General features: G+C 43.8%; 1 protein-coding gene across 1 annotated transcript in view; it reads right to left on the reverse strand.

Annotated features, from left to right (window-relative positions):
* Positions 1-10,434: 10,434 nt before the first annotated feature.
* Positions 10,435-12,166, reverse strand: part of XPR1 (xenotropic and polytropic retrovirus receptor 1) — a 269,974-nt gene continuing 268,242 nt past the window's right edge. The window contains exon 16 of the mRNA XM_053605329.1: positions 10,435-12,105. The gene's annotated coding sequence lies outside the window, so the exon portion shown is untranslated. The remainder of the gene's footprint in view (positions 12,106-12,166) is intronic.

Raw genomic sequence — 12,166 nt, forward strand, 5'->3', positions numbered from 1 at the left:
GAGCTGTGATGCTACAGCACTCTACTGAGGGTGATAAAGTGAGACTCTGTCTCTAAAAAAAAAAAAAAAAAAGAAAGAAAGAAAGAGCAAAAAAGGTCAGTCAAAAAAGAATAGCCCGTTTAGACATAACCTTTACCCCAACAGACACAAGAATGTTTTATATTTATTTTTTTAAATTATATCATAGCTGTGTACATTAATGCAATCATGGGGTACAATGTGCTGGTTTTATATACCATTTGAAATATTTTCATCAAACTGGTTAACATAGCCTTCACGGCATTTTCTCAGTTATTGTGTTCAGATATTTATGCTCTACACTTAGTAAATTTAACATATACCCTTATAAAATGCACTGTAGGTGTGGTCTCACCAATTACCCTCCCTCCACTGACCCTCCCTCTCCCCCCCTCCTCCTTCCCCTTCTTCTTGGGCTATAGAGGGACTATATAGAGGCCTCCAATCCCTCCTCTTACGGCTCCTCAGAGAATCATCCTAAAACCCAGATCTGACCTTGCCTTCCCAGTTTGCAGTCCTCCTGGCCATTGAAATGTGGTTCACAACTTTAGCTCTCGGCACCTTCTCAATCCGCCTCTCCGACTTCTCTGCCCTCACGTCCTTTTACATCCTGCATTCCATCATCCTGCTTGCAGTTCCACGAACGCTTGTGTGTACTCCTTACCTGGAAAGTTCCCTCCTTCTCCACTTGGGGGGCCCTTCCAATCAACCCCAGCCGGAGTTAAATACCCATTCCCGGAGTTCCGACACCTGGCACTGTCTGCAGCTCTTCCTGGGTGGGTTTATTTCTTGATCTCATCCATAAGTCCACAGTGCTTTTCAGTGGTTAAGGCCTTGAGCTTTGCAACCCTGCTGAAGTCTAATTCACAGGAACCCTAAGAGTTGATATTACCATCCCTACCATACAGATGGGTAAACAAGGGCTTAGAGAGGCTAACTATTCTGCCCAAGGTCCCCTATTGGAAAGTAGTGGTCCCAGGATTCAAAGGGGGTCACTTGCCTCTGAAGGGTACTTGTGACTAGGCAGGGATGTTGTCAATGGGGTCATGTGATCAACCAGTCTCTACTTTAAGAGAGACTGTTTTGTTCATGGGGCCCACATATTCCCACCCCAATTCTCCCTTGTTTGTTGGTGAGACCTGAAATAAGCCCTGCCTCCCAGCAGCCCAGGTGTTTCCCTCCTTACCTTCACAAACCACAGAAATCTTATGCTCAAGCAAAGGTCCCCTTTCTCCCTTTTCTTACACTACAATCTTGGAGAGGTCAGAGACTGGGGACTAATTTGATTGAAGACCTAGCTCAAGTCTGGGTACAAACATGATCAGCTGGAACAAGGATCATTAGGACAGTAGAAATGCACTTTGCATATAGAAAAAGCTCTCCAAGCAGGTTTTCCACTCAGGACTAATGTGCTGGGGTCTTGGGCTGTGGACCTGTCCCCCTCCTGCAACCACAGGGACAGTAGATAAAAGGGCGCCATCTGCCTCTGTCCCCCAGCTGTGAAGGGCAGAGAGCAGTATGTGCATTGCAGCAGCACCACGTGGTCTCACATCGCCTTCCAGGTCAGACTTCACAGAGGAACAAACCAAGACTCAGGGAGGTCCAGGAATCTGCCTCTAGTCACAGGCCCGTGAGTGTACCAGCCCATCCCCGCTGTCCCCCTACAGGCCTAGAAACCACATTTCTGGCTCTGCTGTAGCAGGAAGGAGGCTTCCGGAGAGAGTCCCACATGTTTACCCCCAGACCACTGCTCTCAGCCAGGCACCTCCTGCTAAGAATGCTCACCCTCAAACCAGAGCCCACCTGCTGATGTTCAAAGGGAAATAAGTTTGTGCTGGGGGCAGTCACCTGGAGCACGGAGGACAGCTGCTCACTGTGCCCCTCCCACACTCCAGGGGGCAGGGTGGGGAGGGAGGTCTGGCTTTGTCAGTCAAGTTCCTAACTCAGCCAAGCAGAGTGGCTCAGGGCTGGGTGGCAAGGGGTCTCCCCTAGGTCTTAGAAGCTGCTTTGGGGAGCAGCGAATGAAGACAGCACCATCCCACTGGAGACCCCGTTTGTCCATTATTTAGTCTTTTTCTCATCCTCCTTCTGGCCTGGGTGGCTGAGGCTGCTCTCAAAGGGTAGCCCAGTGCCTGTCTGTCTTGCTCTTGGCACCCCCAAACACTGCCTCACACAAGTGGAGAGGTCAGCACAGACCCCTGCCGACGCCTCCCTTCTGGCTGGAGGTGCTGCTCGCCAAACTCTGAAAAGCAGTTAGGTCCTCTCTTCCTCTTAAAGACACGGTCCCTTGGGGACAAGATTCTTGGGAGTTCTCTCCAGTTTCTGGGCCATGGGATTTGGGTTTGCAGTGTGCCGGCAGAGCAGGCCCAGTCTGCTGGGGCTGCGGAGCTCTGCTTTTGCCTGTGAGGAAGATGCTCCCAAGATAAGCCCTTGGCAGCCCCAGGCTGTGCAGAGCTGAGGGGTCCTGGAGGGATTTTGTACCAGGAGGCTCTGCTAAGGACACAAACAAACCTCAGAAGCAGCCCCTTGAGCAGAATTCTCTCCACTTTTTCCCGGGTGAGGTTACGAAGGGAAGACTGAGATTCGCAAATGCCAGGGTTAGACTCTGGCAATCTGCTCTCAGCCCTAACTCGCCACATCTAGTTGTGGGACTAAGCATTGATCATTTCACCTCCATGGAATTCTGTTTCCTCATCTGGACATAATGGGCAGGACTAATTTTCCCAAAGTTCCTTGGAACCCCAGGGTCCCATTTTCCGGTCTCCTCTGAAAATGAGAATTCAGGTCCAATAAGTTTGGAGACAAAATATTGGTGCCATCTCACCCTCCTGTTATAGACTTAGGACTGAAGGCATTTTAAAGGGTCAAGGAAGTCTTGAATTAAAAACAAAACAAAACAAAAACTAAACTACACCAGTTTACCTTTGTTCAACCCTGCCTATCTCAAAGCAATTGACTAGTTTGGTGCCTGTAGCTCAAGGGGCTAAGGTGCCAGCCACATACACCAGAGCTGGTGGGTTCGAATCCAGCCCTGGCCTGCCAAACAACAATGACAACTACAACCAAAAAAAAGCCCGGACTGTGGCGGGTGCCTATAGTCCCGTCTACTTGGGAGGCAGAGGCAAGAGAATCGCTTAAGCCCAGGAGTTGGAGGTTGCTGTGAGCTGTGATGCCACAGCACTCTACCCAGGGCAATAGCTTGAGGCTCTGTCTCAAAAAAAAAAAAAAAAAAAAAAGCAATTGACAAGATTTTTCCCTCAAAATAGCAATTAATATCCTAGGAATCACACTTTGGGACAACCTAGCCCAGATAAGTACTCAGGGTCCTTTCTGCCACATTCCTCCAGACCTGGTGACCATAGGGAGGGGCAGGCAGCTGCTGGATAATGAGTTCTAAGACCCCACAAAATGCTCATGCTGCAAGTAGAAGAGGGTCCCTCAGGGGCAAGTGGCACCTATCCCAGATTTATTGTTTTTAGTTTTTAGAAATTCTAGGCTGGGTGCAGTGTCCCACACTTGTAATCCTAGCAATCTGGGAGGCAAAAACGGGAGGATCTGCTACATACCTTGTTGCTGAGTATCACTACGGTCACCAGATGGCCAAGGGGAGACATTCTCATTTATTTATTTTTATTTATTTTTGAGACAGAGCCTCAAGTTGTCACCCTGGGTAGCGTGCCGTGGCATCACAGCTCACAGCAACCTCCAACTCCTGGGCTTAAACGATTCTCTTGCCTCTGCCTCCCAAGTAGCTGGAACTACAGGCACCCGCCACAACGCCCGGCTATTTTTTGGTTGTAGTTGTCGTTGTTTGGCAGGCCCAGGCTGGATTCAAACCCACCAGCTCTGGTGTATGTGGCTGGCACCTTAGCCACTAGAGCTACAGGCACCAAGCCAACGTTTTGAGATAAAGTCTCACTCTGTCGCCCAAGCTAGAGAGTGATGGCCTCAACCTAGCTTACAGCAACCTCAAACTCCTGGGCTCAAACAATCCTCCTACCTCAGCCTCCTGAGTACCTGGGACAGACAACAGGTACCTGCCACCACACCGGGCTAATTTTTCTACTTTTAGTAGGGATGGGTTCTTGTTTTGCTCAGGCTGCTCTGGAACTCCTGAGCTTAAGTCCTTCTACCTTGGCCTCCCAGAGTGCTAGGATCAGAGGCGTGAGCCACCACGCCCGGCTGACAATGGCACGGTCTTACTCCGATGGCAAGAGCCTCAGGCACTTGCATTGAGATTCTCTCACTGGGGCCTGCCATCATCTCTATACAGTATCTTTTCCTACCACTGATACCTCCATAGGGTCTGTCGGGTCACATGACTTGAAGCCACAGGATTGCTTGCTTGACAGCCTGGGCTGGCTGCAGAGCCCTTTCCTGCTCTGGGACCCACTCCAAGATGGGAGCCTTTCATGTCATGTGACACAAGTTGGAGCAGTATCCCCAGGTGTGGAATACCCTGACTCAAGAACTTGAGGCCTAGCAGACACCATGTTTTCTTCTTCCTGATGGAAGGTACAAGATGCAAGAATTTGTCTTTTACTTTGGAGAGACCATCTTTGGTTACTGGACTCAATTACTGGACTCCTGAAAATATTATAGATGTGCTAGGCTTCTGAACCTTCTCTGGGTTCTCTCTAACCCTCTGGAGCATAAAGGTCATACCAAGGTCTCCAGTGTGCTATCCACCTCCTGCTCATCCAGCTCAATCAACAGAGGGAGGGGCAGTGATGTAAAGAATCATTGTGATGTTCTGTGGACATCCAGCTGATAGGAATCTCTTTGGACTTAGCAGGGCCTTGGAGCAAAACTGTTTATATTGTTATTTCTGTGAAAATGTGATCTTGTTTTGGCTGGACCAAATCAATGGCTATGTACTATGTACTTGAGGCAGTATTGATCTGATCTAATGAGATACCACATCTGGCATTGTACCTGCAATTGGACTCCAATTGACTGAGCTTGTGGTGGTCTACAGTGACTGTTGCCAACCCATCCAGTTTCTTTTTTTTTTGAGACAGAGCCTCATTGTTGCCCTGGGTAGAGTGCCATAGTGTCACAGCTCACAGTGACCTCAAACTCTTGGGCTTAAGTGATTCTCTTGTCTCAGCCTCCTAACTAGCTGGGACTACAGGCGCTTGTCACAACGCCCAGCTATTTTTTGTTGCAGTTGTTAATGTTGTTTAGCTGGCCCGGCTGGGTTCGAACCTGCCAGCCCCAGTGTATGCGACTGACTCCCTAATCACTGAGCCATCCAGTTTCTTTAGGGGCCAAGCTGGCCAATTAAACAAGAATGGGGAGGAGAGGAGATGATTGTGGCAAGTCTCTATTCCCCCATTACCCGTCTCCCCACAATATGGTCACTCTATCTCCCTCTTTCCCCTTTATTGTCTCCATGGCAATTCTGGAATTTCAGCTTTTCACAATGCGAGCCATCACTTTGTCCAGGTTTGTAGAAGCCATACTAGCAGCAAGTTTGCACCAACTCCTGGGATCCTTGCTAAGAGTTACATTTGGTATCGTTGGAGAACCTTCCCAGTCTAATGTTCCCTATTCCACCTCATGTTCTGGTGTATGCTGCCTACGTCTTACAGTTCCTTTCGTGTATAGCTCCTATTCTCCCTTAGCAAGCTCAGCATGTCCCCTGCTGAGTCATGAAGGGCCCTGAGGGGTGCCCATGTCATCTTTCACGAGAAGGGCCTCTTTAATGTCTTCCATCATGGATTGTGGGAGGTGTGTCTACAGGCTCAGCATATTCTGAGGGGTTTGGGAAGTCAAAATCTTTGGCAGGGAGTGAGGTGGGGGGATTCAACCAGATAATGTCATCTTGTGTATCAGGTTTTCCTAGTCAGGGCCCTGAGTTTGCATAACAGACCTGCCTTGGTTGGCCATTTAACTGCCTTAAGTTCTGTGATAGATGAGAGCTTCTCTGTATGCAACCAGAGGCACGCTGGCTTCCACATCTGGCATTCACTTGCCTGGTACTTGCCCAATGAGCTGGACACTATCTTTCTGTAGGCATCAATGGACTTAAGAATAGACATCCAACCTAATCACCCTGCAGCACTGCCTCCCCCCTGCATCGCAAATGCCTGAAACATGGCAAGAGCCTGCCTTCCTCCAGTCTGCCATCCTAATTCACTGGTGAAAGTCTGAATAACTAGAAAGGAGGGGAGGGAAGATAAGGACCGAGGGAAAGAGTGGCTGACTCAAGGGAGTAGATTCCTGGGAAAAGCAGTCAATAAGGAGCTATGTTTGTTGTTGCTATTTATTTTTTAAATTAATTGAGACAGAGTTTTACTATGTATGTATTTATCTGAGATGGGGTCTCATTCTGTTACCCAGGCTGGAGTGCAATGGTACAATCACAGCTCACTGTAGTCTCAAACTTCTGGGCTGAAGTGATCCTTCCACCTCTGCCTCTAGACTATCTGCGATAGGCATGTGCTACCACTCTGCTAATTTTTAAATTTTTTGTAGAGAAGGGGACTTGCTCTATTGCCCAGGCTTATCTTGAACTCCTGGCTTTAAGCCACCTCCCAATGTACTGGGATCATAGGCCTGTGCTACTGTGGCCAGCTGTTACTGTTTAACTTTTTAAAACTTCCTAGGAGCTGTCTTCCCTGTAGGGGCAGAGGACAAATTCCCAGAAAGCAGTAGTCAGTGAGACCCAGGCTTGTTGAGGAACATTTATATGTATTTTGTGGGAGAAAGGTGGGTATTCTTTGATTTTCCTTAAACTGGTTATATTCTAACTTGACTAGGTATACCTTTATTTTTATAGAGTGTCGTGCTGTCACAGCTCACAGCAACCTCAAACTCTTGGGCTTTAGCGATTTTCTTTCCTCGGCCTCCCAAGAAGCTGGTTCTCTTGCCTCACCCTCTCAAGTAGCTGGAACTACAAGTGCCCGCCACAACACCTGGCTATTTTTTGGGTTGCAGTTGTCATAGTTGTTTGGCAGGCCTGGACTGGGCTCCAACCAGTCACCTTCGGTGTATGTGGACGGTACCCTACTCACTGTGCTACGGGCGCCAAGCCTAGGCATAACTTTAGAAAGAACCTAATTCACTAGGAACTTCCTAGTTTTGGCTGCTAAGCAGGAGGGAAAAAACCTATCCTCCCTTCTTTTTTTATTTTTTTAGAGACAGTCTCACTTTGTCGCCCTTGATAAAGTGATATGGCATCATAGCTCACAGCAACCTCAAACTCTTGGGCTCAAGTGATTCTCTTGCCTCAGCCTCCAAAGTAGCGGGGACTACAAGGTCCTGCCACAATGCCCAGCTATTGTTTTAGAGATAAGGTTTTGCTCTTGCTCAGGCTGGTCATGAACTCATGAGCTCAGCAATCCACCCATCTCGGCCTCCCAGAGTGTTCCTTTCTTTTTTTCAAGGCAGAGAAAATGTGGGCTACAGAGCTAGTTAGACCTGGGTCCGAATCCCAGCTCCAGTAATTATTGCATTGTCCAAGGCCAGTCACTTAACACTTTGGTTTTCTCCTCAGTAAATGGGACTGGCACCCCCCAACAGACGCTGACGTTGAGATAGGCCTCTCCTGTAGTGCTCAGTGAGGGTCAGCTGTGATTCCTGTACCCCTGGGGAACCTGCTCTGTTCTCATGTGATAAAACAAAGTCCACGAGATGAAGAAGTTTATGCTAATGTGGCATTGGTGAGGACAGCATTAGAATCAAATTTTCCCACAAGCATCAATGTGAGGAGGCCAGTGAGTTTGCCAGTGAGCAGGGACCAGTAAGAAGCACAGCCCCTGTAGCAGTTGACCCCAAAAGCCAACTAGCTCCTAAATTTACTCAACTACTCATTAACAGACTCAGTTTAACAAGTATTCAAATATTCATTAAGCTTCCACTATTTACTTGGTATTTAAAATATTTTAGTAGATGAGTTTGTGTGACCTCCTAGTGACAACAGAGTAACCTTGGAAAAAGAATGCCTCATTTCTCCTGAATTTAGTATTACTACTAAATGCAATCGACCTGCCTCGGTTCCAGATAGGTTAAGACTAGGGCCTTACCATAGAAGGCAGCCAGGGCATGTCACATGGACAAACCACAATAGCTAGCAGCAGAGCACACATCCAGCCTGGACAAGTCTTTTGACCAGGACTGCTAGGGAGGGGCTAAAAGTTTTCTAAAATATCCATGAAAGGACAGAAAAAAAAAAAAGTTTAAATCCAATGTGTGACAGAAATCATCTTTGGAGAACTGATACTTCTAAATCAGTTTCTATTTCCTTATAGAAGGGGTGCAAATGCCCTGATTAACTGAAATTTCTAATTTTGTTGGTCCATCTATTCAGAAGACAAGATGTGAGGAACCCCAAATAAATAAATTAGTTTACTTCAACCAAACAATATAAAATACTATAACATTTATGATATGTGATACATGGTAATTTGTAAAGTGGTAAAAGATTTGGCAATTAATACTAATGTGCTTCTCCTTGGTTCTCTTCTGTTACTTGTCTGTCGTAAGTTACTTGGTTTTTGCCTCACCCTAGAAACTTACCATAAGGAAGCAGAGTAGCATAGCAAATCTATCGCCAAAATCACATGTTGACTTTGGTTATTCTATTCATGTAGGTAGAAAAGAAGCCAGAGGGATCCCCTACATGGAGCAAGCAGAATACTGTATCATCATTACCATTCAGCTATGCAGTCAATACAAAATTTATTCAAATTAGGTTAAAAACCTCATTTTATAGAAGTAAACATTGGCTGAACTTTGATGCTTATGTGTTGCTCAATGATTAAGATGGATTGGAGTAAGATGGATTGGAAAGGCAGGTTTTGGCAGTAAAAAATTCTGAGGAAATAACTCTTGACAGATCTAATACTTTGATTGTCTAAGTAACCAGAATAATAGGCTTTAATATCTACCTGGAAAGGGGTAAGGAGCAATCCCTCCCTCAGCAATCCTGGAGACAGAAAACTCAGCTTACCGTGGAGCGATGACATCTAATCAACAAGACAGTGAGCTTTTTTGGCAATGGTTTCAGCTAAGTAGGTAGTTTAGAAAAAATTTTTATCAATTTTCCCTTTTTGTCTCCATAAAACTAATGATTATGAAACCAACCAACTTCAACGAAGTATTAAAGTCATGCCTGAGCTGGGTATAGTGGCTAACACATATAATCCCAGCTACTTGGAAGGCTGAGGCAAGGAGTTTGAGGCCAGCCTGGGCCACACATAGTGAGACTGTGTCTCTTAAAAAAAAAAAAAAAATTAAGTAGTGCCTAGCACATGATAGGAGCTCATAAAACACATACTAATTTTTTAAGAATATAAGAACTCCACGATTTCCCTAAGGGGAAATGTGGGAAAGTAGAAAAAAATAAAATAAAAAAGTATAAATTAGGCATTGGTGAATGTGCCTCTAGTCTCAGATACTTGGGAGGATAAGGGGAAGGATCAGTGAGCCCTGCAGTTCAAGGTCAGTCTGGGCAATACAGTGAGACCCTTTTTCTCTCTCTTAAAAAAAAAAAAAGGATAAAATTAGTCATTATTCTCATGATCTTAAAAACAAATCTAATAAAAACTATCCATATCAAGATATAGATCATTAACACACAAGGATTCTTGATATGTCTAGGATGGATTAAAGAGAAGAGAGTGGCCTCCTGGAACCATTTAGGATTGTGGACTCAGCTGCTCCAAGTCTTTGTTTCTTCATAGACAAATTGACATGATTCATTAATCCACATATTTCTGAGATGCTATATATTTGGAAAATATAAAACACCATAGCCATACAAATGTTGAGTATATATTGTCTTATTCAGAAAGAGTATCTAGTCTAGTGATTCATATATATTCAAATCCTATCTTGACTTTGGGTTGGAAACTCCACATCATCACATTCTGCTTTAGTTTATACAGAAATGTAGTGAAAGCAGATTTTGTGGCATTAAGATGAAAAACTTTAATGCATTAGTTAAATTATTTTTCTCTTTACATTTTGGGCATCTTCACCTCAAGGCCAGTTAATATTATAATTTTTCCTAGACAGATATATGGAGTGATGATTAATCCAGGAATTCTGTAGAAAGTGCTATGTTCCCACAAAGGGCATGGATACAGTGATAACAAGTGTCTAGCTCTCCAACATGTAATTGAACTTATTATTTCACCTAGTATTTGAGATTCTTTGTGTTGAGTTAAAAAAACTTGTTGCATCAATCTGATTGCTTTAGAGTTCATACTCCTCATATATTACCTGAAGAAAAAGAGTCATTAAAAATTATTAATTTAGTAGAAGAGTTTGAAAACTTTACCACTGTGTGGTTTGTTTGCCCAAAACAAGTTAGCCCTAATGGCAACCATGTTCAGGAATCCAAGAAACCCAGAAAGAAATAGGTACAGTTGCACAGACCATTCATCAGTGACAAAGAGTCAGTAAACGGTTAGAAAACAGAGAGAGCTTGTAATAATGAAAAAAGGACAGAGTTTAGTAACCACTTATTTTCTTTTAAAAACACATAACCACATTAACTTTTTGCTTTATACAACCATCTAGGAACTATAAAACAGTACCACATTGTGCATTTAACCTACTTATCAAGAAGGGAACTCCACATGTCATAAGAATTCTACCCACAGGAGAAGGAAAAAGGAGACAGCTAATAGCATAGTCACAGATACAACATGAGTCCAAGCAAGCATCAATTCTTTGATGTCACCTTTTCCATTTATCAGAGTAGAGAGTAAGAAAGACAGCAAGGGAGAAAAGAGGGAAAGAAAGAAGCACCACAGAGGACTAATCACAATCCATAGTTACTTTTGACAACCATAGCTCAGGGTTTCATAGAACAGCATCATTTGACCAACATAATGTGGCGGGGGAAGGGAGGTAAAGGAAACACAAGTAGTGGGAGAGGATTTGAAGAAAGAAATACATATTCCACCCGCTTCTCCTCCTAATATTCTTCTGATACAAGCTTGTGAAAATCAAAAAAATGGCAAGCAATTAATCGTCACAATGTGATAAAAGTTTAAGAGTTTTGTTCTTTTTGCAATTGAAAAGTGAGTGGCTCACAATTTTACTTTACAGTTCCAAAGAATAACAATGTCATGAACAATTACTCTTTAGGGATTTCCCACAATTTCTCTCCTCATTTCCACCAAGCTGGGAACAGTCAGGAAATTGTAGGTAGTGAATCCTTGCTTTCTTAGAAGTCCACATCTTTCTAGTAGTATTGCAGTCTTTCCTCTGATTTACAGTGGTACAGAGGAAAGGGCATAGGAAGATCGCTAAGGTAATATGGTGGAAGTTAGTCAAGTAACTTGTTTCAAGGTATACAAGATGAGACTGTAATTAGCAGACATACTGAATCCAAGGCAAACAATGGGTTATTTGATTGTCCTCCTAGGCTGATGGCACCATACAAAAAACAAAACAACTGGTATTTGATTTGATAATAAAATAAACCAAAGGTTTGCTACAAGAAAACATGCTTCAGTTGAAAATTAGTATAGTGATTCTCAACTTCAGGGGAAACTCTTATCTTGTCCCTCTTACTTCCTCTTCTACCATAAGTAAACATACATATTCTGGAAGGTTGTTTTTAAGGGTCAGCTCAGCTCAGTGTCAGAATTTCGATGATTCACGTAAGAAAGGCTTTATGAGCCATACCAAGCAGCAGTCTCTTCTCCATCCCCAGGCAAACTTCTGTATAGCTTAAGTTAAGCTCTTCTAAACCTAGTAAGATGCTTTTACTTTTTCATATTTGTGAGTAGGGTGTAGGTAATGCTGGTTAAACTGTTGGTTCATAACACCAATCAGCATAATTTCCTTATGCTATAATTACTATATATTAACCACATTATCATATGCTCTAACATCATACAGAATAAATTTGAGTACAATGCTGAAAGGGGAATTTTTAAGATTTACTATCAAGACTTATCCTTATTACAAAGGAAATGCAAAAATGTAGGTGCATTTAGGTAATTTAGAAATTTTCTTCTTTACCTAACTTTTCAAAAGTTCTACCAGAATTTCTATGTTCTTCATCTGACATTAATTTCTTAGTAGATTTGAGAAAAGCATGGTGATTTTGCAGTTGAGAGAGAGCTATAGATTCAACAATTTTTTAAATGAGAGGCAATCTTAAAAGATTCAAATATGTTATAAG

The sequence above is a fragment of the Nycticebus coucang genome, chromosome 10 (genome assembly GCF_027406575.1).
Source record: "Nycticebus coucang isolate mNycCou1 chromosome 10, mNycCou1.pri, whole genome shotgun sequence".
NCBI lineage: Eukaryota > Metazoa > Chordata > Mammalia > Primates > Lorisidae > Nycticebus > Nycticebus coucang.